Source organism: Salmo trutta, chromosome 35, assembly GCF_901001165.1.
Source record: "Salmo trutta chromosome 35, fSalTru1.1, whole genome shotgun sequence".
Lineage (NCBI taxonomy): Eukaryota > Metazoa > Chordata > Actinopteri > Salmoniformes > Salmonidae > Salmo > Salmo trutta.
Window position 1 is genome coordinate 11,292,162 of NC_042991.1, and position 27,834 is coordinate 11,319,995.

At 42.6% G+C, this 27,834-nt stretch overlaps 1 pseudogene; it reads right to left on the minus strand.

Annotated features, from left to right (window-relative positions):
* Positions 1-811: 811 nt before the first annotated feature.
* On the minus strand, positions 812-27,834 carry LOC115174613 (26S proteasome regulatory subunit 4-like; annotated as a pseudogene).

Sequence of the window (27,834 nt, forward strand, 5' to 3'; positions counted from 1 at the left end):
ATTAATTTGTGCTCTTAAGATCAGTGTACTGCAAAAGGGGTGAACATAGAGGTGAATCACTGGAATGGGGATTGGAAATGAGTAGCTTCTGAGAGGCCCGGGAGGATTCGGAGGGGCTCATTTGTTTCAGTGTGTATAGCATGTCTTTTTCATATCAAAGCGATATACTACACTTCCTATTGGAACAGAGAGAAGTGATGCGAGGGACTATTTAGATGTGTGTCCGGGTGGCTTCAAAACCACGTCGTGGGCGGGAGATCCTGGAACATTCCTGTTATTAGTGGAGGTCTTCTTTTAAGCAAAGAGAAAGAGGGGAGCGAGATGGTAAAGAGAGATACGATAGTTTCAGCATCAGGACACGAGTTGCACCCTCCTCCCCTGTCCTGTTATTCTGTCTTGGGAATCAGACAGACCTCTGCAACCAAGAGGAATAGAGTGATATCCCTTAAGTCTGACTATGAAGAAACAGGGCATCTGTATAAACAGTATGTACAGTGTTGTCTGAAGTCTGAATACTACTGGAACATGGTGATTGACCCGGAATAAATAAAATGGGATTCATTTCCCGCAAAATAAACATAGAAAGATTATTACTGGGGCTGATGAACCAGTTATGTAACCCGAACGTGGGTATGATGCAGACTGTATGCTATTGAACACTACTTCTACTCTAGCCTAGATTTCCAGGCTTCTCCAATGCAGACCAAACTTTAGGACAACTGATGACGTGACACTACCTATACTAAACAGAACACGGAGGGAAATGAGAGTAATCATATATGGAACGAGGAATAACAACACTTCTCTCCCATTCAAATTCTTGTATTTATTGTCAGAGTTCATGAAGTTAAAGTAGACAACTGGAAAGGAAGCCAAACGTAACATCCAACGAAATATATCAAAGCTCTCTCTGCTCTCTCACACCACGGACAGGGTACAGGTCAAGGGTTAAACGTCCGGGGTTAGAGGTACAGGCCCTCCGGCTTCTTGTACAGCACGTTCTCCTTGGGACTTCTTGAAGTCTTCGTTGGTGACCTTCGTCCTGCGCTCTCTCAGGGCCATGAGGCCTGCCTCGGTGCAGATCGCCTGGAGGAGGGGGAGAAAGAGAGGAGAAAGGTCAACTCAGGTCAGCCTCAAAAGATCAGGGCCTGTATTCACAAATAGTCTCGGAGTAGGAGTACTGATCTAGCATCAGTTTAGTCTTTTATGTCATAATGAATAAGAATATATGGACATGGAACACCTGATCCTAGACTTAACTCTCTCAGATCCATGACTTCAAGGAAGGAGGGAGGCATTCTGAAAGTAGGCGAACAAGGCCCAGCATTCCTGGGAGGTAGAAGAATACTTTCAGGATTTCCCTTAAAAGAACTGCCACTAGAGGGCAGCATAGTCAAGTCAAATATACTAAATCTGGTTTAGCAAGAGGCAGTTTGAGTATCATGTTTTCCCTGGAGTGGCTGCAAACACCACACACCTAAAGCAATTGAAACCCATGGAGGCCAACTCTTTGTGGGCAGGCAGGGGGCAACAGTACTAGATAGGGGGACTACCTCATCTTAGTAGTGGTAATGCAGTGTTTTTAAAAACTTTTTGGGTAACTGTATCGCAATGACCTATGCTGTTATGAGTCTTCCCAATGACCATGCAGATAGACCAGGTACGGTCATCCTGCTGGTGTGGATGTTGAAGATCCTCTTGGTCTTCTCATCAGGCAGAGGGAACTCTATCTTTCTGTCAATACGACCTGGAAAAAACATAGGGAAGGGGGTGAGGGACATGGAATATCAAAGCGAGGGAATGGCCGTTCTTTTCTACTCATTCTGATTCTAGAACAGAATACTTATTGACATTGACTCAACAGTGTGGGAAGAAAAAAAGACGCTTTGCTCAAATGGCTTCAGTGAATGTTGTTTCTTTTGATCGGAGTCTTGTAAAGTGTTCTGAGAGCTCCATCCGTTGTTCGCTCAAGGTCAAGAGATCAGTTCCACAGATGGAGCTCAGAAGGAGGAAATTAATCTGCATTCATTTTATAGTAGAATCTTGATCCTCAATATACACTTCAGCTGAGGTCGTTTTATCCCTGTCTAAGAGTCCCACTCTACCGGTCGATTTCAATATGATACACGATACGAAAATAGGTTCCATCTTTCAGATACTCATGAGAGTGTTTTACCGGGTCTGATGAGTGCAGGGTCCAGGGTCTCTATCCTGTCGGGGGCCATGATCACCTTGACACCTCCTCTGGAGTCAAAACCATCCAGCTGGTTGAGCAGCTCCAACATGGTCCTCTGGATCTCCCTCTCTCCTCCAGAGTTAGACTCATATCTACACATGGAGAGAAAAACAACGTTTAGTCACACCTAAAGGGCAGAGAAACAGTAGTCGGCACATTCCCAAATCAACCCGTCAGATCCTGTAATTGTCAATATCTAAGAGGATTCGGGTCAACCTTCGCCAAGCCTATCAGAGGGCAAGGTGGAGCTATTAAACAACCTTGCTATGCCTATTCCTATCATTTAAAGCTGCAATATGTAACTTTTGGGGCGGCCTGACCAAATTCACATAGAAACGTGTGTTATAGATCTGTAATTTTCGGTGAAAGTAAGTCTAAGAAGCGGTAGATCTGTTCTATGTGCGCTATTTTTATGCTTCCCGTTCTTAAGTTTTTGTTTTAGCGTTTTTTTACTTTCGGTTTTATACACCAGTTTTAAACAGCTGAAAATACAATATGTTTGGTTAAGGGAAATATATTTAGATAGTCATTATACCATCTACACTATACTTGCTTGTTTTGTTACAAACTGAAATTAGGTGAACTACTAGAATTTTAGCAACCAGGAAATGGCAGAGCGATTTCTGCATAGTGCAGTCCAAATTCAGATCTAGTTTTAGTAAGTACCGTTTAGTGCCGATGGTGTCTATCTCGTCGATAAAGACGATAGATGGTGCGTGTTCCTCGGCCCACCATGAACAGCTCTCGGACCAGCTTGGGCCTGTCTCCCTGGTACTTCTGGATCAGCTCTGAGCCAACCACACGCAGGAATGTAGCTGATGTCTGGTTGGCCACCGCCTTGGCCAGCAGGGTCTTACCTAACACACAGAGAGAGGCACAGGCACACAAACATATTAGCAGAGACGCACAAACAGGCACAGATATGCACGCACACACAGACAAACAACCTTGCACGAACCGCACCCATATTAAGTAATTATGGTCCTCTTTAGCTCAGTTGGTAGAGCACGGGGCGTACAAAACCAGGATAGTCGGTTCAACTCCCAGGACCACCCATACGTAAAATGTATGCATGACTGTAAGTCGCTTAAAGTGTCTGTTTAATGGCATATATTATAATATTTATTATATTGTAATATAATTTCCCTGTCCATACTGCTCGTCGCTAAGCATGTCTCAGGGATTATGTATATTGTTTTGATGTTTGTTATTATGTATTGATGGTTTATTTCATGTCCATCTTACTCACCAGTGCCAGGTGCTCCGTAGAGGATGACTCCTTTAGGGGGCTTGATGCCCATCTCCTCATAGTACTCAGGGTGGGTGAGGGGCAGCTCCACGGACTCCTACAGAACAACAGCGTCACAGTCAGAAGCAGACTGAATTATTTTAGGAAAACAGTCCTAATGTTGGAAAGAAAACAGCCGTACATTCTCACCCAGAGTCACGTTTGTTAATTTTGCAAGCTATAGCACACACTATTTGACATAAAGTCGTTTTTTAAAAAAGGACCATAGAGTTCTGTATGCTTCCGTGTTTTCTTTTTTGCCAAGGAAAATCTGGTATCGCGATACCGGTATCCTAACAAACGTACAGTGAATGACTACAGGCTGTCCAGAGAGTGTCCAGAGAGTCTAGTATAGGCTGGTACATAACGTGGTACTCATCTCATTTCAGATAAAATGCTTAAAATACTTACTAAACAGTTACAAGGTATGACGTTTAGTGGAGTCCTTCTCTTGTACCTTGATCTCCTATATCTGGCTTTCCTGTCCTCCTATGTCAGCGAAAGGTCTCCTGAGGGGCCTTCTCCACCTTCATCACCGTGACCAGGGGATCAGTGTCGTCCATCAGGACACCAATCCCGGCATGGACCTAGAGGACAGACATGGATCAGAGAATAGGGACAGAGTCAGTCAACGTCACTCACTACTCAACCCAAACATAATAATAAATACTTTTCCCACCAAACTAATGAAATTTGCCTTTGACTTGGACACATTTTTGTCATTTAGCAGACGCTCGTATCCACAGTTAGTGCGTAAAACCTATACCCTTTTCACACTATTGTGCTCACCGAACCCAAACTATGCCGATTCAGATATTTGTTTCCACATTGTCCTTTTCAGTACGGTTCCAGCAACTATGCTGGATGCATAACCACGCCAGCCCAGTACAGCTCGGTTTGACTCGGCTCAGTAGTGCAAAAAGCCCTATAAAATATGTATTGTGTACCTTGTGGTTGACTAGTACGGAGCAGAAATATGTCAGTACCTTGTGGTTGAGTAGTACGGAGCAGAAATATGTCAGTACCTTGTGGTTGAGTAGTACGGAGCAGAAATATGTCAGTACCTTGTGGTTGAGTAGTACAGAGCAGAAATATGTCAGTACCTTGTGGTTGAGTAGTACAGAGCAGAAATATGTCAGTACCTTGTGGTTGAGTGGTACAGAGCAGAAATATGTCAGTACCTTGTGGTTGAGTAGTACGGAGCAGAAATATGTCAGTACCTTGTGGTTGAGTAGTACGGAGCAGAAATATGTCAGTACCTTGTGGTTGAGTAGTACAGAGCAGAAATATGTCAGTACCTTGTGGTTGAGTAGTACAGAGCAGAAATATGTCAGTACCTTGTGGTTGAGTAGTACGGAGCAGAAATATGTCAGTACCTTGTTGTTGAGTAGTACGGAGCAGAAATATGTCAGTACCTTGTGGTTGAGTAGTACGGAGCAGAAATATGTCAGTACCTTGTGGTTGAGTAGTACAGAGCAGAAATATGTCAGTACCTTGTGGTTGAGTAGTACAGAGCAGAAATATGTCAGTACCTTGTGGTTGAGTAGTACAGAGCAGAAATATGTCAGTACCTTGTGGTTGAGTAGTACGGAGCAGAAATATGTCAGTACCTTGTTGTTGAGTAGTACGGAGCAGAAATACGTCAGTACCTTGTGGTTGAGTAGTACGGAGCAGAAATATGTCAGTACCTTGTGGTTGAGTAGTACGGAGCAGAAATATGTCAGTACCTTGTGGTTGAGTAGTACGGAGCAGAAATATGTCAGTACCTTGTGGTTGAGTAGTACGGAGCAGAAATATGTCAGTACCTTGTGGTTGAGTAGTACGGAGCAGAAATATGTCAGTACCTTGTGGTTGAGTAGTACGGAGCAGAAATATGTCAGTACCTTGTGGTTGAGTAGTACAGAGCAGAAATATGTCAGTACCTTGTGGTTGAGTAGTACAGAGCAGAAATATGTCAGTACCTTGTGGTTGAGTAGTACGGAGCAGAAATATGTCAGTACCTTGTGGTTGAGTAGTACGGAGCAGAAATATGTCAGTACCTTGTGGTTGAGTAGTACGGAGCAGAAATATGTCAGTACCTTGTGGTTGAGTAGTACAGAGCAGAAATATGTCAGTACCTTGTGGTTGAGTAGTACATAGTTCTGAGCGATTAACCAACATTTCAGTTATTTTTTAAATATATATTTTTAAACTAATTGACCGAAGTCGGCTCAATTATTTGAATTCCATTTTGTTCCTTTTTTTTCTGTGAGCTTAATGCGTACATTGCACAGTTTCTCTAGAGATAAATCAGATCAAGCCCGAACTGTGCGATGTAGTAAGGAGTTGTAGTTACCAACAGGCCAATATTCTACATAGTTTAGCGCAGAAAACTTGGTAATTGACAACAACCATAATCTATCGCGCGCCTACTAGTCCGGCCTGTGTGTTTCTTTTAAGCCTGCGACATTAGGTTAGTGTGGGGCAGACACAGAGAGAGAAGACGAGAGGGATAGAGAGCAGTTGCTTCCCAAGGTATCTCTACTTGAAAATACATGCTCTAAGTGGTCGATAGTTGATATTCAGCAGTCATAAAAAAGTATGCCTTATTTACTTTAAAGAACTACTAAAATAGTGATTTTGTCAGACAGCATAGGCAGCAGCACTATAAAGACTAGATGACTTGGAATGAAATAATACAGTCATCAAATAAAAACAAATGTAACATACACAACAACTGAAATATAATTTTTTTAAAGTAATGTGAATAAATGGTTAATAAGTGATAAGCAGTAATGGGCAGTCACTACCATCATGGGACTTGTATTAATTGTTTTAGTCTGTGTTGTTACAGCATTCAACCCACATAATGCATATAATGTCAAAAATGATTGAACCAACCTCATAAAGCACTAATCGCTCAGCACTAGTAGGACAGAGCAGATATGTCAGTACCTTGTGGTTGAGTTGTACGGATCAGATATACACCTTCCTAATATTGAGTTGCGCCTCCCCCTTTTGCCCTCAGAACAGCCTCAATTATTCGGTGGCATGAACTCTACAAAGTGTCGAAAGTGTTCCACAGGGATGCTGGCCCACGTTGACTCCAATGCTTCCCACAGTTGTGTCAAGTTGGCTGGATGTCCTTTGGGTGGTGGACCATTAAATGATACACACGGGAAACTGTTGAGCATAAAAAACCCAGCAGCGTTGCAGTTCTTGATACAAACCGGTGCGCCTGGCACCTACTACCATACCCTGTTCAAAGGCACTTCAATCCTTTCTCTTGTCCATTCACCCACTGAATGGCACACACACAATCCATGTCTCAATTGTCTCAAGGCTTAAAAATCATTCTATAACCTGCATCCTCCCCTTCGTCTACACTGATTGAAGTGGATTTAACAAGTGACATCAATAAGGGATCTTAGCTTTCACCTGGATTCAGCTTGTCAGCATATGTCATGGAAAGAGCAAGTGTCCTTAATGTTCAGTACACTCAGCGTATGTTCATACCTTGTGGTTGATTAGTACAGAGCAGATATACACAGAGGAAAAATATAAACGCCACACGTACAGTGAGGGAAAAAAGTGTTTGATCCCCTGCTGATTTTGTACGTTTGCCCACTGACAAAGAAATAATCAGTCTATAATTTTAATAGTAGGTTTATTTGAACAGCGAGAGACAGAATAACAACAAAAAATCCAGAAAAACGCATGTGAAAAAATTTATAAAATGATTTGCATTTTAATGAGGGAAATAAGTATTTGACCCCTCTGCAAAACATGATTTAGTACTTAGTGGCAAAACCCTTGTTGGCAATCACAGAGGTCAGACGTTTCTTGTAGTTGGCCACCAGGTTTGCTCACATCTCAGGAGGGATTTTGTCCCACTCCTCTTTGCAGATCTTCTCCAAGTCATTAAGGTTTCGAGGCTGACGTTTAGCAACTCGAACCTTCAGCTCCCTCCACAGATTTTCTATGGGATTAAGGTCTGGAGACTGGCTAGGCCACTCCAGGACCTTAATGTGCTTCTTCTTGAGCCACTCCTTTGTTGCCTTGGCCGTGTGTTTTGGGTCATTGTCATGCTGGAATACCCATCCACGACCCATTTTCAATGCCCTGGCTGAGGGAAGGAGGTTCTCTTGAGTAGTACCGTGCAGCCCGGCTCCAGCGGGTCTTTGTTGACGAAGGAGAGGATGCTGATGTAGTGCTCAGATCCCACTGATGTAGACACCGATGATCTCCTCCTGGTTCCCCACAGACAGGCGGGTTCCCCTCAGGTCATCCACCTTGGACCTCTCCTCCTGCAGAAGAACACACAGGAAATACATGTTAGACACAAGAACTTTATGATTTGAATTGACATAATCTACTGGCTCTTTACCTCCTGTTTCTCTTCCAGGGATTTCATCTGTTCCTTCTTCCTGATAATCTAAAGTAATAGCTGTAGTATTATATAGCTCTATGTTCAGTACCTCCTTTTTCTCTGCTCTATAGTTTCATATAATAATTGTATTATACAGTATATCTCAATGGTCTACTCTGTAGTCTACTCTGTACCTCCCATTTCATCTGCTAGTTCCTGATAAAGTAAAGTATTTTATATATATATATATATATATATTTTTTTTTTCATTAATTTTCATGCTCATCAAACCATTCAGTGACCACTCGTGCCCTGTGGATGGGGGCATTGTCATCCTATGGGGGCATAGCCAGGGTAGCGAAAATAATGGCCTGCCCAGCATTTGTATACATGATCCTAAGCATGATGGGATGTTAATTGCTTAATTAACTCAGGCACCAAATATCTGTGGAAGCACTTGCTTTCAAAACACTTTGCATCCCTCATTTACTCAAGCGTTTCCTTTATTTTGTCAGTTACCTGTATCTCAATGGTCTACTCAGTACCGCTTGTTTCTCCTTTTGGGGTTTCATCTAGTTCCTGATAAACTAAAGTAAAATAGCATTATATGTAATATAGTATTATATATCTCTATGTTCAGTACCACCTGTTTCTCTTCCAGGGGTTTCATCTACTCCTGGTTCCTGATAAACTCCTCCTCCATCAGCAGGTAGTCTTTGATCCTCTCCTGCGTCAGCAGCGTCAGCAGCGTCAGCCTGCAGTGGGTGTGAGGGGTGACTGTAGAGGGAGATACAATACGTTATCAATATAGTTTTTCTTGACAAGCGAGTGAGTGAGAAATGACATAGCTAGAGAGTTAGGAATGACGCAGAGACAGATGCTAGATATTGAGCCGATGGTTCCGTTTTAAAGAGAGATTCTTTGTCCTAAGTGAGGTGACATAACAGCGTTACCCAAAGGTAGCTTGCTAGCCACATCTGGTCCCTTGCTTTTTTTCTTCCTCTTCCCAATTCTGGTGAGGATGGGAGGCTCATACTTCTTATTCTCCTATAAACATATGATATGGTTACATGTTTAGTGACAGTAGAATAAAACAGGTTAACACAGACATCTGAAAGATCCAGGTGAGGAGATGCTGTTGTCAGAGGCTCTGGTTGTTGCTATGTCATTCTCACCTTGTCATCCTTCTTGCCTCCTTGGCCCCCACTCTGGCTTTGACCCTGAAATTATAAACACACACAATAGCTAAGTTAGCTAGCTAGATATCCTGTTTAACCTTGAATAAGACTTAGTGTTGGTAGACTTTATTGGCTAACTAGCTAGTTAATGTTACTTCAGCTATTTAGCTGCTGACGGGTTATTTGAGTTTACCACAGACTCAACATGGAGTACTAAATGCTTAGGATGATTAAGTTAGTAATTGCAGCTATTTATTTCATGATTGGGGTGTCAGCATGAAAGCTAGCTGCCACTACCGGCAAACAATGCTGTAATTTTATTCAATGGAAGACGAGCTGTTAGCTAGCTAACGTAACGCTAAACTTAGCTGACAAATAGTTTATTTAAATTTTTTAATTGTATTTTTATTTCACCTTTATTTAACCAGGTAGGTTAGTTGAGAACAAGTTCTCATTTACACATGTGACCTGGCCAAGATAAAGCAAAGCAGTGTGACAAACAACAACACAGAGTTACACATGGGATTAACAAGCATACAGTCAATAACACAATAGAAAAAAAGAAAGTCTATATACAGTGTGTGCAAATGGTATGAGGAGGTAAGGCAATAAATAGGCCATAGTAGCGAGTAATTACAATTTAGCAAATTAACTCTGGAGTGATAGATTGGCAGATGATGATGTGCAAGTAGAAATACTGGTGTGCAAAAGAGCAGAAAAGTAAGTAAAAACAATATGGGGATGAGGTAGGTAGATTGGATGGGCTATTTACAGATGGGCTATGTACAGCTGCAATGATCGGTTAGTTGCTCAGATAGCTGATGTTTAAAGTTAGTGAGGGAAATATAAGTCTCCAGCTTCAGCGATTTTAGCAATTCGTTCCAGTCATTGGCAGCAGAGAACTGGAAGGAAAGGCGGCCAAAGGAGGAGTTGGCTTTGGGGATGACCAGTGAGATTACATTTACATTTACATTACATTTAAGTCATTTAGCAGACGCTCTTATCCAGAGCGACTTACAAATTGGTGCATTCACCTTATGATATCCAGTGGAACAACCACTTTACAATAGTGCATCTAAATCTTTTAACTTCTTACATCTACACGTTCCGCTAGCGGAACGTCTGCTCCAATATCCAATGATGGGCGGGGCGCGAAATTCAAACTCCTCTAAATCCGAAAACTTACACTTTTCAAACATATGACTATGTTACAGCTATTTAAAGACAAGACTCTCCTTTATCTAACCAAACTGTCCGATTTCAAAAAGGCTTTACAGCGAAAGCAAAACATTAGATTATGTCAGCAGAGTACCCAGCCAGGAATAATCACACAGCCATTTTTCAAGCTAGCATATCATGTCACATAAACCCAAACCATATCTAAATGCAGCACTAACCTTTGATGATCTTCATCAGATGACACACCTAGGACATTGTGTTATACAATACATGCATGTCTGTTCAATCAAGTTCATATTTATATCAAAAACCAGCTTTTTACATTAGCATGTGACGTTCAGAACTAGCATTCCCACCGAACACTTCCGGTGATTTTACTAAATTACTCACGATAAACGTTCACAAAAAGCATAACAATTATTTTAAGAATTATAGATACAGAACTCCTCTATGCACTCGATATGTCCGATTTTAAAATAGCTTTTCGGATGAAGCACATTTTGCAATAATGTAAGTACATAGCCCGGCGTTACAGGGCTAGCTATTTAGACACCCACCCAGTGTAGCCTTCACCAAAATCACATTTCCTATAAGAAAAATGTTCTTACCTTGCTTGTTCTTCATCAGAATACACTGCCAGGACTTCTACTTCAATAACAAATGTAGGTTTGGTCCCAAATAATCCATCGTTATATCCAAACAGCGACGTTTTGTTCGTGCGTTCTAGACACTATCCCAACGCTAAATCTCGGCCACGAGCATGACGCAAAATATGACAAAAAATTTCGAAATATTCCATTACCGTACTTCGAAGCATGTCAACCGCTGTTTAAAACCAATATTTATGCAATTTATCTCGTAGAGAAGCGATAATATTCCGACCGGGAATCTGCCTGTCTGTAAACTGAGGAAAAAACCAAAAGCCGGGGGCGGGGCGTGTCACGCGCCTAAGGCTTAGTCCATTGACTGACCACTCAGCTTTTGCTCTCGTGTGCTTCAGCCAGGGCTTTGAATGACATCATTCCTGTTTTTCCCGGGCTGTGAGACTCCATTGTTGACGTGAGAAGTGTCACGTAAGAGCAGAGATCCTTTGTAAACGATAGAGAGAATCAAGAAGGGCAAGAAATGTTCAGACAGGGTACTTCCTGAACAGAAGCATCTCAGGTTTTTGCCTGCCATAGGAGTTCTGTTATACTCACAGACACCATTCAAACAGTTTCAGAAACTTTGGAGTGTTTTCTCTCCAAAGCTAATAATTATATGCATATTCCAGTTTCTGGGCAGGACTAATAATCAGATTAAATCGGGTACGTTTTTTATCCAGCCGTGAAATTACTGCCCCCTAGATGTAACAGGCTAAGGGGGGGGGGGGGGTTAGAAGGATTACTTTATCCTATCCCAGGTATTCCTTAAAGAGGTGGGGTTTCAGGTGTCTCCGGAAGGTGGTGATTGACTCCGCTGTCCTGGCGTCGTGAGGGAGCTTGTTCCACCATTGGGGTGCCAGAGCAGCGAACAGTTTGGACTGGGCTGAGCGGGAACCGTGCTTCCTCAGAGGTAGGGGGGCCAGCAGGCCAGAGGTGGATGAACGCAGTGCCCTTGTTTGGGTGTAGGGCCTGATCAGAGCCTGAAAGTATGGAGGTGCCGTTCCCCTCACAGCTCCGTAGGCAAGCACCATGGTCTTGTAGCGGATGCGAGCTTCAACTGGAAGCCAGTGGAGAGAGCGGAGGAGCGGGGTGACGTGAGAGAACTTGGGAAGGTTGAACACCAGACGGGCTGCGGCGTTCTGGATGAGTTGTAGGGGTTTAATGGCACAGGCAGGGAGCCCAGCCAACATCGAGTTGCAGTAATCCAGACGGGAGATGACAAGTGCCTGGATTAGGACCTGCGTCGCTTCCTGTGTGAGGCAGGGTCGTACTCTGCGAATGTTGTAGAGCATGAACCTACAGGATCGGTAGATACACCTGCAGAGACGCGTGCTACGGGTGGGCGTTGTTGTCGTGACCAGTGAGCTGAGATAAGGCGGAGCTTTACCTAGCAAAGACTTATAGATGACCTGGAGCCAGTGGGTCTGGCAACGAATATGTAGCGAGGGCCAGCCGACAAGGGCATACAGATCGCAGTGGTGGGTGGTGTATGGGGCTTTGGTGACAAAGCCCCATACACACAGCGGATGCAGGCAATGAGGCAGTGATCGCTGAGATCCTGATTGAAAACAGCAGAGGTGTATTTCGAGGGCAAGTTGGTCAGGATAATATCTATGAGGGTGTCCATGTTTACGGATTTAGGGTTGTACATGGTGGGTTCCTTGATAATTTGTATGAGATTGAGGGCATCTAGCTTAGATTGTAAGACTGCCGGGGTGTTAAGCATATCCCAGTTTAGCCATGAGGAGACCCTCTCCTCATGGCCAGAGTATAAGAGAGAGTGAGTTTTCATAGAGAGAACAAAGGAATTTCTTCCACCTCACAGAACTTGACAACCGAACAATATTTAGGCTCTGGAGAAGGTATAAACGATCAGTGAAGAATCCAGCTACGAACTGGTCCGTTTGGTACAATTTTGTGAAACTCATGAGAGACAATACCGCCACATTACCATAACCATGTTTATAGAAGAGTCTCAGTTATGAGGCTTACATCTAATGGTTGTATAAAATGAATGAATAAGGATGAAGCTATTTGTGAGATGATGGGATGCTATGTAATGATGTTAATGTGAGAGAATTGTATTTCTGTTTAAAGTTTCACTAAGTCATTGGCACGCCCCCAGGGGCACAGACAGGACCTGGCGTCATGAGACATCCGAATAAAACCCCCACCTAGGTTTTCTATCACCAGACCAGCTTACCTCGATAACGAGAGGGCCAAGGTTTGAGAGGAGACCGAGCTTACCTCAATTACGAGATGGCTAAAGGTTGCAGACCAGCTTACCACGAGAGGGCCAAGGTTTGAGGAGAGACCATAAACCTGAGTATAAGCTAAGGTTTGAGTAGATGGCTGAATCTTTTAACCATAACACGTGGTTAAACTCTTAGACTATCGATACCGACAGAATAAGAACAAGTCTTTGATATTAATTACTAGTCTGCAGCTAGGAATTCGGTATCATTGAATGCGAAGACCGACAACCGCCTAACCACTATTCTATCACGACATGAATGAATGTCACTCTAAACTATCCATTCTAACCACGAGAGAGAGAGAGAGCGGACAAACTTTCCAACAGAAACAAACTTTTCAACAGAAATCCCGGCGACACACTGAGCATAAATATATATATTGATTGCAATTATTCCCGAATGAGTGAGCGTTCAGGTGCAAAGGATTAGCATTTCATTTGTTATAATTATCAACTCTGTAGTGTCTTCTCAGCTGACCCCCACTCCCCTTTTGTCTAACAAGCCGCCATACCAGTTTAGCCCATTAGGGCACATCCTCCTATCATTTCTTTGTAACCATATCTACTTTGTTTGTTTGTTATGCATTTCTGTGAGTTCTTAGTAAATAAATGATTTTAAGACAATTGATGTATGGATGACTCATAGTGAAGACTGGGTTCATGCAGATAACCAACAATTTACGACGTTTGGAATGAGACTAACGTGAGGTAAATAATAATTCATTAATTCGAAGACTAATTGGTCAGATATCAAAATATCTGAAAGTTATATTAGGAAAATTATAACTTTGTAATCTGAATATTTTCCTTGGTGCCCCGACTTCCTAGTTAATTACAGTTACATGATTAATCAGTTTAATCGCGTAATAATAATTACAGAGTTATTTAATAAATAAGTCTTCAGTTTTAATGATGCCAAAGACACGACACATGGGTGGATTCAGGTTTTGTGGAAAAGATGGTGGGTGCTGTTGAGTCAGTGAAGGTAACCTGAAGTGGACTTGTGATGTTTCTTCAGATCAGAGAGAGCAGGCGCTCCATGTGACTCAACTTGGGGAAGACCTGTATCTTGCTTTATGCTTAGGTATAGGGCACCATTGAAGGGAGTGATTTCTGGGGTAGTGTTAAGTGTGGAGGTGGAGCAATTGAAGTTGAAGATGTCATGTGTTTGTGACGTTTGGTGCGACACAGATCTGGTGGAGAGTGTGGTGAAACAGATATTTTGAGCTTTGAATTAGTCTTTAGCTGATAAAGTAATGTTAGGTTATGAGTTAGGCTGTTAGAGCTTTTGTGCTGAATCCACTGCCTAGAAGGCCAGCATCCCGGAGTCGCCTATTCACTGTTGATATTGAGACTGGTGTTTTGCGGGTACTATTTAATGAAGCTGCCAGTTGAGGACTTGTGAGGCGTCTGTTTCTCAAACTAGACACTAATGTACTTGTCTTCTTGCTCAGTTGTGCACCGGGGCTTCCCACTCCTCTTGCTATTCTTGTTAGTGCCAGTTTGCGCTGTTCTGTGACGGGAGTAGTACACAGCGTTGTACGAGATCTTCAGTTTCTTCGCAATTTCTCACATGGAATAGCCTTCGTTTCTCAGAACAAGAATAAACTGACAAGTTTCAGAAGAAAGGTCTTTGTTTCTGGCCATTTTGAGCCTGTAATTGAACACACAAATGCTGATGCTCCAGATACTCAACTAGTCTAAAGAAGGCCAGTTTTATTGCTTCTTTAATCAGAACAACAGTTTCCAGCTGTGCTAACATAATTGCAAAAGGGTTTTCTAATGATCAATTAGCCTTTTAAAATGATAAACTTGGATTAGCTAACACAACGTGCCATTGGAACACAGGAGTGATGGTTGCTGATAATGGGCCTCTGTACGCCTATGTAGATATTACATTAAAAAATCTGCAGTTTCCAGCTACAATAGTCATTTACAACATTAACAATGTCTACACTGTATCTCTGATCAATTTGATGTTATTTTAATGGACAATTGTTTTTGCTTTTCTTTCAAAAACAAGGACATTTCTAAGTGACCCCAAACTTTTGAATGGTAGTGTATGTTTCAGTAAGTTCAGAGCAATGGTTATCAACTGTACTGCAGAGATGGAACGTAAGTCACAGAAAATACATGTTGTGGTGGCAGCTGCAGAGACTTCCGAAGTTTTCACAGGGTGTGTTGAGTGATGTCCTCTAATGTCGTTGCCCTAGGGTAAGATCAGATAGGGTTAAATTAGTGGAATAATGTGGTGGGTTTTAAAGAGTGTAGGGTAGTTGGTAGGGTAATAAAAAAATAACATTTATTTTATTTTTCCCAGTTCCCCTTTCCCATTTTGTATCACACAGTGTAATGGCTTTATACTATAGTTCAGTTCGGGGCGGTAATGCAACATATTGGATGCCAACCGCCTGTAAACCCCACCAAAGAAGTTAGCAGTTGAAGGCAGGTGGAGAAATGGCAAAAGTAGGTGTACAGCAGAGCTTGAATCTAATGGCGGTAGAATCGAGGAAGATTTGACTTTTGTCCAAAAGAATGGAAAACTGAGCAAAGTTCTGGTGGAAAACAGAACCTAGAGTTCTGCTAATATCTCCTGTTATCTGGTAGGGGTATGTTTTTTTTGAAGATGAACAGAGCTCAATACCAAACTTCACGAATCCGTTTGGGATATCCAAAGTGGTGGATAAAGTGGTGGATTAAGTGAAAGCTGTGAGGATCAAAAGGAGTGGGCTTGTTCAGATTTTTTGTATTTCAGCAGAACAGAAAAGGCATGTTGCTTCTCACCCGATTTGAGAAATATGCCGTGTCTTCGTAGCTGTTCGGAGTAGGGCACCTCTCAATGGGTTAATATCTGCCGTCTCGTGGGAAGTCGATGTTGCTCTAATGAAGAATATCCCAGGTGTGGTCAACGCAAGTCGGATGAATCGTGTGGTGAATGGAAACAAGGAAAAGAGGCTGTGAAAAGGGTTGAGGGACCGAGTGGTTCAGAAAGTTCAATGGTGGCGGAGGGGCCTTCACCGCAAGCTGCAGAGTTTACCTCTCACCGGCAAGACCCAGAAACTTTACATGTAAAAAAAAGGTGGACTTTGTGGCCAAGGTGGAAAAGAAGTCCAGAAAGATTGACGTCATTGTGTCTACGGCAGAGCGGTTCCTGGAATTACAAGATTTCTCGGCGGAGGAGTTACATGGAGAATTGTCTCAGGCAGTACCACCCTCAGGCCCCAGAACCTGAGTAGAGATTTATGTCGTTTTTTTGTTGACTGTGGGATGATATTTGTTACACTGTTTATTTTTATTTTTAGTGTGGATTAATGACTCACCCCTGTCCAGTTGGTGGCGGCAATGCACTTCATAGGTTGTAGTCTGCCAATCAACCTTGAAGAAGAAGAGAACATTTGTACCTGGAATTTTGCAGAGTGTGCTGTCTCGAACCATGCTGTTTTGAAGAAATATTTGTGTGAAAAAGTTATAGTTAGCGAACTGAAGCATCGTATCTGCTTTAGTTTTCGAGATGATCGGTTTTTATATAGTGTATATTTTTTTATTCGGAACACATTTCTGTTTTGTTGGCAATGTCAATTGTTGCCCTTTTTTTCTAAATAATTTTATGTTTGTTAGCTGGACAGGCAAACACTGCCAAGTACTAAGCAGCAAACCAATCAACACAGTGAGTCACCTACTATCCAGGTACCATCTCTGCTGATCACGTCTGCCAATCACGTTCTCCGTATCTAAGGAACTAAACACAGCTGGTGACAGTTCGAGAGAGAACTCCGTCCGACAAACTGCTACGTCTTTTTTACATTTTTATTCTATTTAGTTATAGAAAAATAACTCCCAACTTTACATAAAACGCCGCTATAGATTCTAAAACTAACCTGGTATTGGCAATACTTTCATCGTTCTCGATTCTGGAAAACAGTTATCTAATAAAGGTCTGTGTCCAGTTGCAGGTGGTTCTACAAACACCAGAGAAAATCCATGTTTTGTATTGAGTGAGCTACAGTGGAGGAAAAAAGTATTTGATCCCCTGCTGATTTTGTACGTTTGCCCACTGGCAAAGAAATGATCAGTCTATAATTTTAATGGTACATTTATTTGAACAGTGAGAGACAGAATAGCAACAAAAATAGAGAAAAACACGTCAAAAATGTTAGAAATTGATTTGCATTTTAATGAGGGAAATAAGTATTTGACCCCCTCTCAATCAGAAAGATTTCTGGCTCCCAGGTGTCTTTTATACAGGTAACAAGCTGAGATTAGGAGCACACTCTTAAAGGGTGTGCTCCTAACCGCAGCTTGTTACCTGTATAAAAGACACCTGTCCACAGAAGCAATCAATCAATCAGATTCCAAACTCTCCACCATGGCCAAGACCAAAGAGCTCTCCAAGGATGTCAGGGACAAGATTGTAGACCTACACAAGACTGGAATGGGCTGCAAGCCCATTGCCAAGCAGCTTGGTGAGAAGGTAACAACATTTGGTGCGATTATTCGCAAATGGAAGAAACACAAAAGAACTGTCAATATCCCTCGGCCTGGGGCTCCATGCAAGATCTCACCTCATGGAGTTGCAATGAGCATGAGAACGGTGAGGAATCAGCCCAGAACTACACGGGAGGATCTTGTCAATGATCTCAAGGCAGCTGGGACCATAGTCACCAAGAAAACAATTGGTAACACACTATGCCGTTCATATAAACCTACCATTAAAATTATAGACTGATCATTTCTTTGTAAGTGGGCAAACGTACAAAATCAGCAGGGGATAAAATACTTTTTTCCCCCACTGTATATGCCTCTTGTATGTGTGTGTAGATCTTTGTTTTGGAAGCACTGTGGGTGCGCTGTCATTTACTTCTACATGTGGCTGCATCGCATAGAAATGACTAGTTCCGGCAATGATGCTGGGAAATTCTAGATGTGCGGCAGCTAAGATGACGAGGAACCTCTTCGCGCACTACACACATGGATTTAGTATCTCTCCTCTCTTGTGTCCTGCTCCCAGAGATCAACCAAGTACTATTTACCAAGCATTGGCTCAACTGATTCACTCACCTGTGAGGAGAACCATCCTAATTTCATTTGAACTAGCCCTCCTGTCACTATTAGACATTGTGACCACGTGCATTTGCCTGTTGTCTTTTCTTTGTAGATGTTGTCTTACACAGTCTAGTGCATTTTAGAGTAGAAGAACACCCACTACAGATACACATGCTTGTTAAAGCATCTCGAAGACAAGGTTATGATTATGTTTTACTATTGTAAACAGATTATGTTTTACCATTGTAACATGAAGTGATGAGAATTCTATTGTCGATGTTAGGAGCCCAGGTTTTTGCTGTAGATGGTGGAGTTCTCAGTCTCCGGACCACACGATTTTAAGATTGCATTCCTAAAATTGCATTCCACTACGACACTTCTTTCTCTATATCGGTTGGCTACATTGGTGACCAGGGTGGGATCCTTTCGATACACCTATGGGGCCTGGGCACACTCCTTCTCCTAGAGAGGAGGAATACTGAAGCGTGCGTTGATGACAGTCTCCATCAGAGATCCAGCCTTTTGGCGTAGATGGTAAAGCTCTCATTTCTGGACTGCAACGTCCAGGCGACACTATATTTAGATACTTCAAATACTGCCTGAGACACCTTTGCTATTTGTCTCTGTGAATCACTATTTGTGATGGTGTTCTTTGTTCTAATGTATATGCATAAAACATACATTATGGAAAACATGTCTCACTCAGTCATAGTCAGTAGAATAATGAATGGATGGACCAGAATTTGGGGACGTCAACTTTTAGAAAGTTAGTTAGGCTAATAATTTAAACCACCTAAATCTATTCTCATTCTGAACATTTAATGTTTGAAACATAAACATTCATTTCCCAACTGCTTTTTCTATAATTCTACAGGCTCTATTATTATCCATACCTTATATTCCAATGGATCCAACATTATGCATGCCCACCATGGTATTGGGCAGCAGCTATTTGAGAACTCATCTGGTTTAGAAATCAAACTATGGTCATCTTGCACATAGTATACAGTACATTGTGCCTAGCTGTTTTTAGAGAAGTATTGCAAGCTATACTATATGTGTAGGATATGCTGTGTTGGCTAATCGGCTGTCATGTTTAAACCTCCATTCTAGCATACATGACACACACATCTATCTACATACATGCTTTTATTTGGGTTTGCAAAGTATATGATTTAATGTTTCTTTAAGCCTGCAGCTAGTTACTTGAAATGAGACAAATAATCATGCCAAAACATGGTTTGAAAATGTAATTCACTGACAGAGATAGCTAATGAAACACTAGCCTCCTGAGCAGGCAAATTGACATGTACAGTAGCTGGCTAGGCTAGTCAAACTAACATTGGCTAGCTCTCAATAAATTGGCTAAATGGTCAACGGAGTTGCGTCTTCATACGATCAAGACAATTCATATTGCATGCTGCATATTTCAAGTGCATTCGAAAACATATTTATCTTATTTCAGTCTTTGGGAGCTCATCACAGACAGACAGCAGCTTCAGTTTTCACCAGGCTCTGTTTACATCTTAGAAGCAGGCCATTGGCTGCATTCATCACAAGGGGTATGTACAGGAGTTCTGATTGGTTCGAAGTTTAGCAGTTCGGTGTTGAAATATACCCTTTCATGATAAAATGTGCAATAATTGAAGGTGCTAACAAATGTTATAGTCAAATGTTTTACTGTCATATACAAAAAAAAAAATCAGCTCCTCCCTCGATAGGGATTGATCAACTTCGTGTTTTTTTGGCTTCAACCCACAATCTATTATACTGATTTATGACTTTATCTTGGCACATAATGTAACAAAAAAAAGTGGATTAAATGTTTAGAAGCTGAATATCTGATTATTCTTTTGTTTCTTTGCTAGGCCTTGATTTGGAGTGAAAGCCAGATGTGACTATTTACGACTAGGCCTATGCATTGAATTGAGATGATTACTCACAGATACAGTATGTTAATCACACTGTATCCTAATTCACTTCTACCCAATAGCCGCATGGGAGCTCTCATAAGCCATTGAGATAATGCACAACTCCCACCTTTTCTCTAAGCTCTCTGTGCTCACCCTCATTCACACATGCTTCATAATGGGGTTGTAATTGATATTCTTATTGTTGCAGCAATTTACTCCTATTCACATAATGACTGAGGTCTTACTAATCAAATAAATAAGCCAGTCTTTGTACGCCAGTCATCACCTCATGCGCATCTGTCTGGTCTAATTCAAGAGCCTTTGTAAGATTTTGGTAACCCCGGACCAGTGTTAACCACATCAGACTCAAAATAGCCGATCTAGCATGTCAACACCTTTTAACTTTCTTGTTGTTACACGCGCAGGGACATTAGTTTCATAACCCCATGGCCTTAATAATAGGAAGATAATCTCCAGACTCCAGCTTTTCAACACCTCATCTCTATTTCATCATATCTCAAGTCATCTCTATTTATGTTAGCTATATGTGTTTATCCAGTGTGGCGGCAGTGTTCTTGGGAATGGGCATAAAGGGAATAGTGAGTGGGCGGCCACTTAACACTCAACTACAGCTAGGAACTCCACAAAGAGCTATTGTGACTACACGTGATGTGACGGGAGCTTTGAATAACACAGTTCTCTTCTCACACCTGTTTGCTAGGCAGCGGTGAAGAGGCTCCCTCACCCTCTTTCTGCCTCCCTCCCGAGGGACATTAGCCAACTACTAGCCTCGGCTCCCAGGTCTCGCTCATGTTGGTGAAAGCCTGGTAGAGGCTAGCCAACTACTGTTCTCTCTGTGATAAAGTTAGTCCCAACGGGACGACATACAAACAAGACCACCAGACAAGATCATTTCAGGCGTATCCATATTTTTTTTGACACATTCTTGTCAGTACTCTACAGTTAGTTGTAATTTCTTTGTCAACAGTATAGTCACCCAATGATACATTGGTTGTTTCAAAATGGATGAAATGACAAAGTAGCAAAAACAATCTTCTAGTGACAATAAGTAGCTGTATCAGTTGTATCATTTTCTCAATGATATACTGTACCACCGTTTCAAATCGTGACATGAAATTAGATCACCATTTGGTACAAAAATATCAGGTCACATTAATTTGCTGACTCATACTGTGGGCTATGCTGTATTCAGACCGCCACACTCGTTATACTGCTTCTCCACTGTAGTGTGTTATTAGAGGTAACAGGGAAGACATGATAAATTGGCTTCTTTTCTCTACGGCTTTTTCGGAATAACTAGCTAGGTATGGAGACATTCGGCACTAAAGCTCGCTGTGACGTAAATCTGTAGGAGTCTGTCTCACTAGCACCATGTATAATTTGAGCATCTTCTTCGGTGCGTTCAACAAGGCGTGTGAAGAGGCGTATGTCGCCCCTGCTCCAACCCAATGCATAATGTACTCTGATCTGAACAGTTCTGCTCTTCTCTCTCTCTCTCTGCTCATTACTGCTTTCTTTCACCCAAACTGACTCTCCTTTTCACAGATCTGTCTGTTTCTACTTCTCCATTTTCTCTTTCGCCCCCCCCCCCCCCCCACAGATCCGTCTCTCCCTTGTCTCTCTCTTTCTAGTTTCAGAATAGAACATAACACCTCTGTCATGGAAAGAATGAGAAAAAGGCCCTGAAAATACCTAGAGAGAGACTTGTTTTTCATAGCATTAATATGAGCATGCTGGCCAGGTCCAGATAGATATGGACAAAAGAGTGATACTTCATTGTTAGAGTCCGTATGCTGCTGCCTTATGGTGCTTCAACATAGTGTGGTGAAACAGCAAGATAACAGCCCTCGGATAATACGCTCTAAATTGGAATCTCTAAAGAATAGAATTCTGTTTTTCATTTTGGTTAGAATAAATAGATATCCATTAGTTTGTAATGGTGCTGCTGTGCTGGGTGTTATTGTCCATTGCAGTGTGTCTCAAACATAACAAGTTAGAGGAAGCAGTGCAATAGAAAACCCATTATGATGAACATAACAAGTCTGTAGCCATAACCACTCAGACAGAAGCATGATATTTAGACAGTGTTTCTGTTTGCCACATTCAGCTGTCTCTAAAAGTCTTGCCTGCCTTTTCATAAGGCTGTCTCCCCTTATAGATCGGTTGCGGTTTCTTACACACAGTGGAAATTCAGTATTTTCTTAGAAGGCTATTTCCCCTCTAGGTGTTTTCTCTGAAAAGCAGGCGAGCGGTGGGTCTTCTTGATCAAGATGACAGTATAGGGTGTTTGTAGTCGTGGTGATGAGCAGTTTGTTGGCTAGCTGTTATTTGCTAGTGATATGAAGAATACCATAGGGTAGTTTGAAACCACTCACCTACAATGTCTTTGGGTAGCTTTCTATATTCTGTAGTGTCACCATGGAAACTGCCTCGGTAACCGTAACCACCAGATTCCAGCAGTAGCTACAATTGGTCGTGATCCAGATGTGGGTGAAGGAGACGCGCACACAAACACACTCATGCACGCACGCACATAGACACTGCCTGATGAACCAGCATGCATCAGAGAAGAGTGGGTGGCGGCAGGCAGAGTTCTCTTACAACGGAACCTCGTCGCGGTATAGGTTGGTACTTCAGGTCAATTATTCTCCTGCGATGGACAGCTTGATTAAGTAGGGCAGACGTACTGTATTTCATTGTCTCTACAGTTAGGAAACAGCTAACTTTCTGCACACTGAATGCCACTGCACTTCCTTCCCCTTCGCAGCTTGATTGGATGTGCGGGGTGTACGTGACATATTCTGAACTGATGTGGTCTGGCCAGGTTTTAGTCCATGGGGTCAATTATTCTCCTGGAATTGAGTTGGGCTGGGGTATTGTAAATTTCTCTTTGTTCAATTAAAACCAATGTATTTTTAGAGGAAGTCCTGATTTCTTGTGACTGTCTCTCTGGCCAGTCAATCAGTCTGACTTTTATGTATACATAGGTCTAGGCCTATCTGTCCACGCTGGTCTCTGCCAGGCGGTTGTTCATGATGCCCAGGGCGCCCACCCCTCCGGAGAAGCCATTGTGGCCATGGCGGGAGCTGGAGCCTGACTGGCGAGGGTGACCGTTAGCCATCTCTGACAGCTGCTTCTGCATGATGGCCAGGTTCACCTGATGAATAGAGAGAAACTAATTCATTACCAAATAAATGTAGAACAAGCGCTGGGTACAGCAATATAGCAGTAAAAATAAATCTAATGATACAGCATCAACATTTCCTGGAACGACCACACGGGCAGGAACCACGATTCGTTTGCACTTCACTTATGCAAATAAATGGCCCGGACATAGAGAATCAGGGTACCAAACACTCTGCAGGATCTGGATCTGATATATGTGAACACGCCTCAAGTATTTCACATCTGCCCAAAGTCTTATCTGGGAACAGCCGTAAACCGTAAGTAGTGGACGCATACATGTTCATGTCTTCTCCTCACCTTATTGGCAGCCAGGAAGTCTTTCATGGAGATCATCTCTCCAGACATCCTCCGTCCGTCCGCCTCGCTGTCGTTGACCGCGTCCGTCTCGATGGACAGGTCCCGCCTGACCCTCAGGTGTCCGGGCACTACCACGTTCCTGCGGGGGTGTCTGGGGTGCGGTTGGTGGCCCCCCCTCCCTGGGCAGCGACATGGCACCTCCAGCCTTCTCAGCAGCCAGTTCAGCACCTCAAAGTCCCAACATAAATGATCAATGGCGATGCTATAATAAAAGTCTTGGAGACTAAGCTTACATTACATTTTTCTGAATACCTTTTTTTTTTTTACGATTCCAAAATGAATGGCTACAATAATAACTTTTATTCATAAGTGCTTTTCAAAACACCCAAAGTCACTACTTTACTTAATAAAATGAGCAAGATGAATACAGTAACAATAACAACAATCCCATCGCGTTGATGATGATGCAGGCCATTATCAGGTCATTATTGTCAGAGTTTTTTCTCAATGACTTACCTGGTTAAATAAAGGCAATAAGATCTGAAGTATAATAAGTTTATACCTGTTTGATGACGATGGAGATGACGTTGAACAGGGAGTAGATACAGCAAACTCCTGTCAGAATAAACAGGAAGTTACCCACCCGGTACGCCGTCTGGTTCTCATTCCCCTCGTCGTACGCAAACATCTGGCTGCTCACCATGTCCCCAAACCCAATGGTGCTGAACGCTACGAAGCAGTAGTACAGAGAATCCAGGTAGCCCCAACCTTCTACAGCAGAGTACATGGCCGAGGCACAGCAGGATACCAAGATGGCGGCGGCGCCCAGGATCAACATCACACAGTACACCGAGGGCTTCCACCCAGCCAGCCCCTCCCCCCTGCCGCCTCTTCCGCTGCCCTCAGAGAGGCGTCGGCGGCCATTTTGAGGAAGCGCGGCCTTGCGAAGGTGGCGACGCTCGTGGCAGGACTTGAGGACGAAGGCGATGACGGTGATGACGCGCTCTAGGAAGAGGTTGAAGAACAGGATGGTGGAGGCACAGCCGATCAGGCCGTAGAAGATGAGGAAGATCTTACCGCTGATGGTCGCTGGCGTGGTCATTCCAAACCCTGAGGAACATCAAGATGGAGGGATATGTTATTATAAAGAAAACAATACAGGTCAAAACTAGTAATTATGTTTTTGCTTGAATTTATCACCAATTCCACCATGGTTGGATAGATAGTGGAATCATTACCATTAGAAAACAACAGTGTGACAAAACGATACTGAATCACACTGAACAATGCAGTATGATTTTTAGTTATATTTCAAATCCTGTTTATTCACAATCCTAAAATCAGTCAGCCTGAGCATAATGTATACTGTCAGCTTTCACAGACAGGTGGAAAAGGATGTTATAAGTTGAAGCAATGCTCACACAAGACACGCCCCAAATAGAAGTGTCAAGCACGCACACAAACACGACGGCCTTGCTCTGGCTTTTGGATTGTGTGCGCGTTTTAGCATCTGTACAGTAAGTAAGCTCAGAGTTTGTTCAACGCTGACGGTTAATTGGTTGTTAACAAGCACACCGTCCCTCCCTCCCTCTGCCCTGAGTGGAGTGAAGCACCATTCAGTCACATGCACAATGCCTCTTCAGCCAAGAATAATATTATTCTTGATTCTTCGCCTTCTCTTTCTAGACATGCCCTCATCACACTATTTATAATTCTCTCTAATTGACTTCTCTCACACACTTAACCCTCCCTTTTTACCTTTATTATTTTTTTCTCTCTCTCTCTCTCTCCCATCCTTTATCACTTCTTCTCTCATTCTCGCCCCACCACTTTATACTACACTAGGAATGCCTACTTTCAGACCAATGGAGGACCCACAGAATCACACACACACACAGCTCTTATCTGATGGACAGAGTGAGCTCAGCTGTGATGAATCCCATGATGAGTCCATCCAATCCAGCCCTTGACTACATGCTCTCTCTGTTCCATTTCACACTGCATTTAACAATGAGCAGTCAGAGGTGAAAAGGGATCACTCCATTTACTTCCATTCACTGGCTGCCCCCCCAAAGAAAAGTAGGGCATCCTTTTGTCCCCTTATCTAAGTACAAGAAGTATGGTTATATATACACACTACTATATTTGAAATTACAGAACATAAATGTCATATATTTAGAATATCTGTACTGAATACAAATGCATTAGCTAAGTTCCTCCAAATCCATTTATTTTCCTTCTTGACATCTAATAAAGTAATCTAGAGGCATTAAGGCTTTTAGCTGTGTTGCTTAGCTACAAAAGATCAGAGATAAGACTGGCTTGAGCCATAAAGATACCCTTTTCACCAGGCTTTTGTTTGCCAACACAGTCTCATATCATTCAGACTGTCACGGTTGTCGTAAGAACGGGACCAAGGCGCAGCGTACGTAGAGTTCCACATCTTTAATAGCAAGTGAAACTTCAGCAAAACAACAAACGACCACCGAAACGTGACTACGTGATGCACATGTACAAACACAAAATAATATCCCACAAACACAGGTGGGAAAAATAGCTACTTAAATATGATCCCCAATTAGAGGCAACGATTACCAGCTGCCTCTGAACCAAACGAAAACACCAACATAGAAATGTTAAACTAGAACACCCCCTCGTCACACCCTGACCTACTACACCATAGAGAAACAAGGGCTCTCTATGGTCAGGGCGTGACACAGACAGAGGGAGAGAGAGAGTTGCTGGAGTTTCCTAGTAATTGGCACTCCAGGCTGCACTAATTTAACAGGGTTTCATATTGAAACCAATTACATGACACACAATAAGACTAATTCAAACTTGATAGGCATGCATATTGAAGCATCATTTAGTTGCCTGTGATTGTTCTGGTTGTGGAATAATTGAATGGTATTCATAAGAGCATGACATCCCTATAGCCTAATTTTCCTTTAAAATTACTTCTAAAAACTACACGTTTTGGAATGCTGAAAAATATGAATTGCTATGTAATTTTGTCAAGTAAGTTAAATATAAAATTGATTTTCTCCAGCTTTCATTCGTGGTGTTGGATATGATGTGTCATATGTGATAATGAGAGAATCTATAAGCTACATAAAATATCACCTATGGTCGAGACCACAGTCCCCACGAAGTAGAACGCGCCGGTAAAGTCCCACCGAGGTCTGATAGTGTCCACGCGAATCCCTGCCAAGTTCGCCTCCTCGTAGTTCCTCAAGAAGTTGTCCAGCTCTTTCTTGCTCAGGTTATTCTTTTGGCTAAACTGTTCAAAACGCTGCGCCCAGCGGTCCTTCGCCTCTGCTTCCATCGGCTGTTCCAGTGCAGAAAAGACAGCGGCACCGCAGAGGAGGTATAGGATTATAAACACCGCTAACATTAGGAACCTGGCGTTATCCTCGTTGAAGGGACCAAAGCCACAACAGCAGCCGCTCCGGCAGGCCATAATGTAGGCTTGTCACTGTTCAACAGGTGCTGGGAACGCGCCGCGTCGTTTTATTATGTAACAAATTACACACTCCTCATTATCCATCTTAATGTTTATCGTGGAAAATAACAAACAGGTTCAGGATAGAAACTCTGGTGAAATAGAGTCGGAGGCTGCGGGGATAGAGAGCAGAGATAGCCAGAGAGAAAATGAGGAGAGTTTTCCTCGGAGATTCAACAGCTGGTCACCTGTCATTGTGAAAATTCATCGAAGAACAAACACAACAGTAACCATCAACAGTTGTTAAGGCTCTTTGGCCATCAAGTGCAAATGTCCGTTATTATTTTAGGTTACAATAAACATATGGCGTTATCCTTCACCTTTCCGCGCTTGTCCAAAATAAACAAACTCATTTTCACCTCTCTGTTAATATAGTTAAAATGGTGTTAACCAAAAAGGCGCACAGTTGAAAAGTGGCTTTGAGCGGGTGTGCAAACGAAAAAATAAAATCCACAAACCTTTGGCTGGGCTGGATAGCAAAATAGTTTACGACGCTGCGTTCAATGCGCAACCTCCCTTCGTCTCAAAATACGCCCCTCTCGCAGAGCGCGTTAAGAAGAAGGTGCTTTCGAATAGCTCACATTGAATAGAATTTGTCTTCAAATGGTGTACTCTGTATGAACCCAAGGAAAACCGAAGGCTGTTAGATGTTTTGTCTTTCTGCAACAGTGCGCGTCTAACTGACCTCCACATCAAGAGGCGCCGAGGGCATCGACTGGGCTACACACTGAACAAGCCTCAGTCA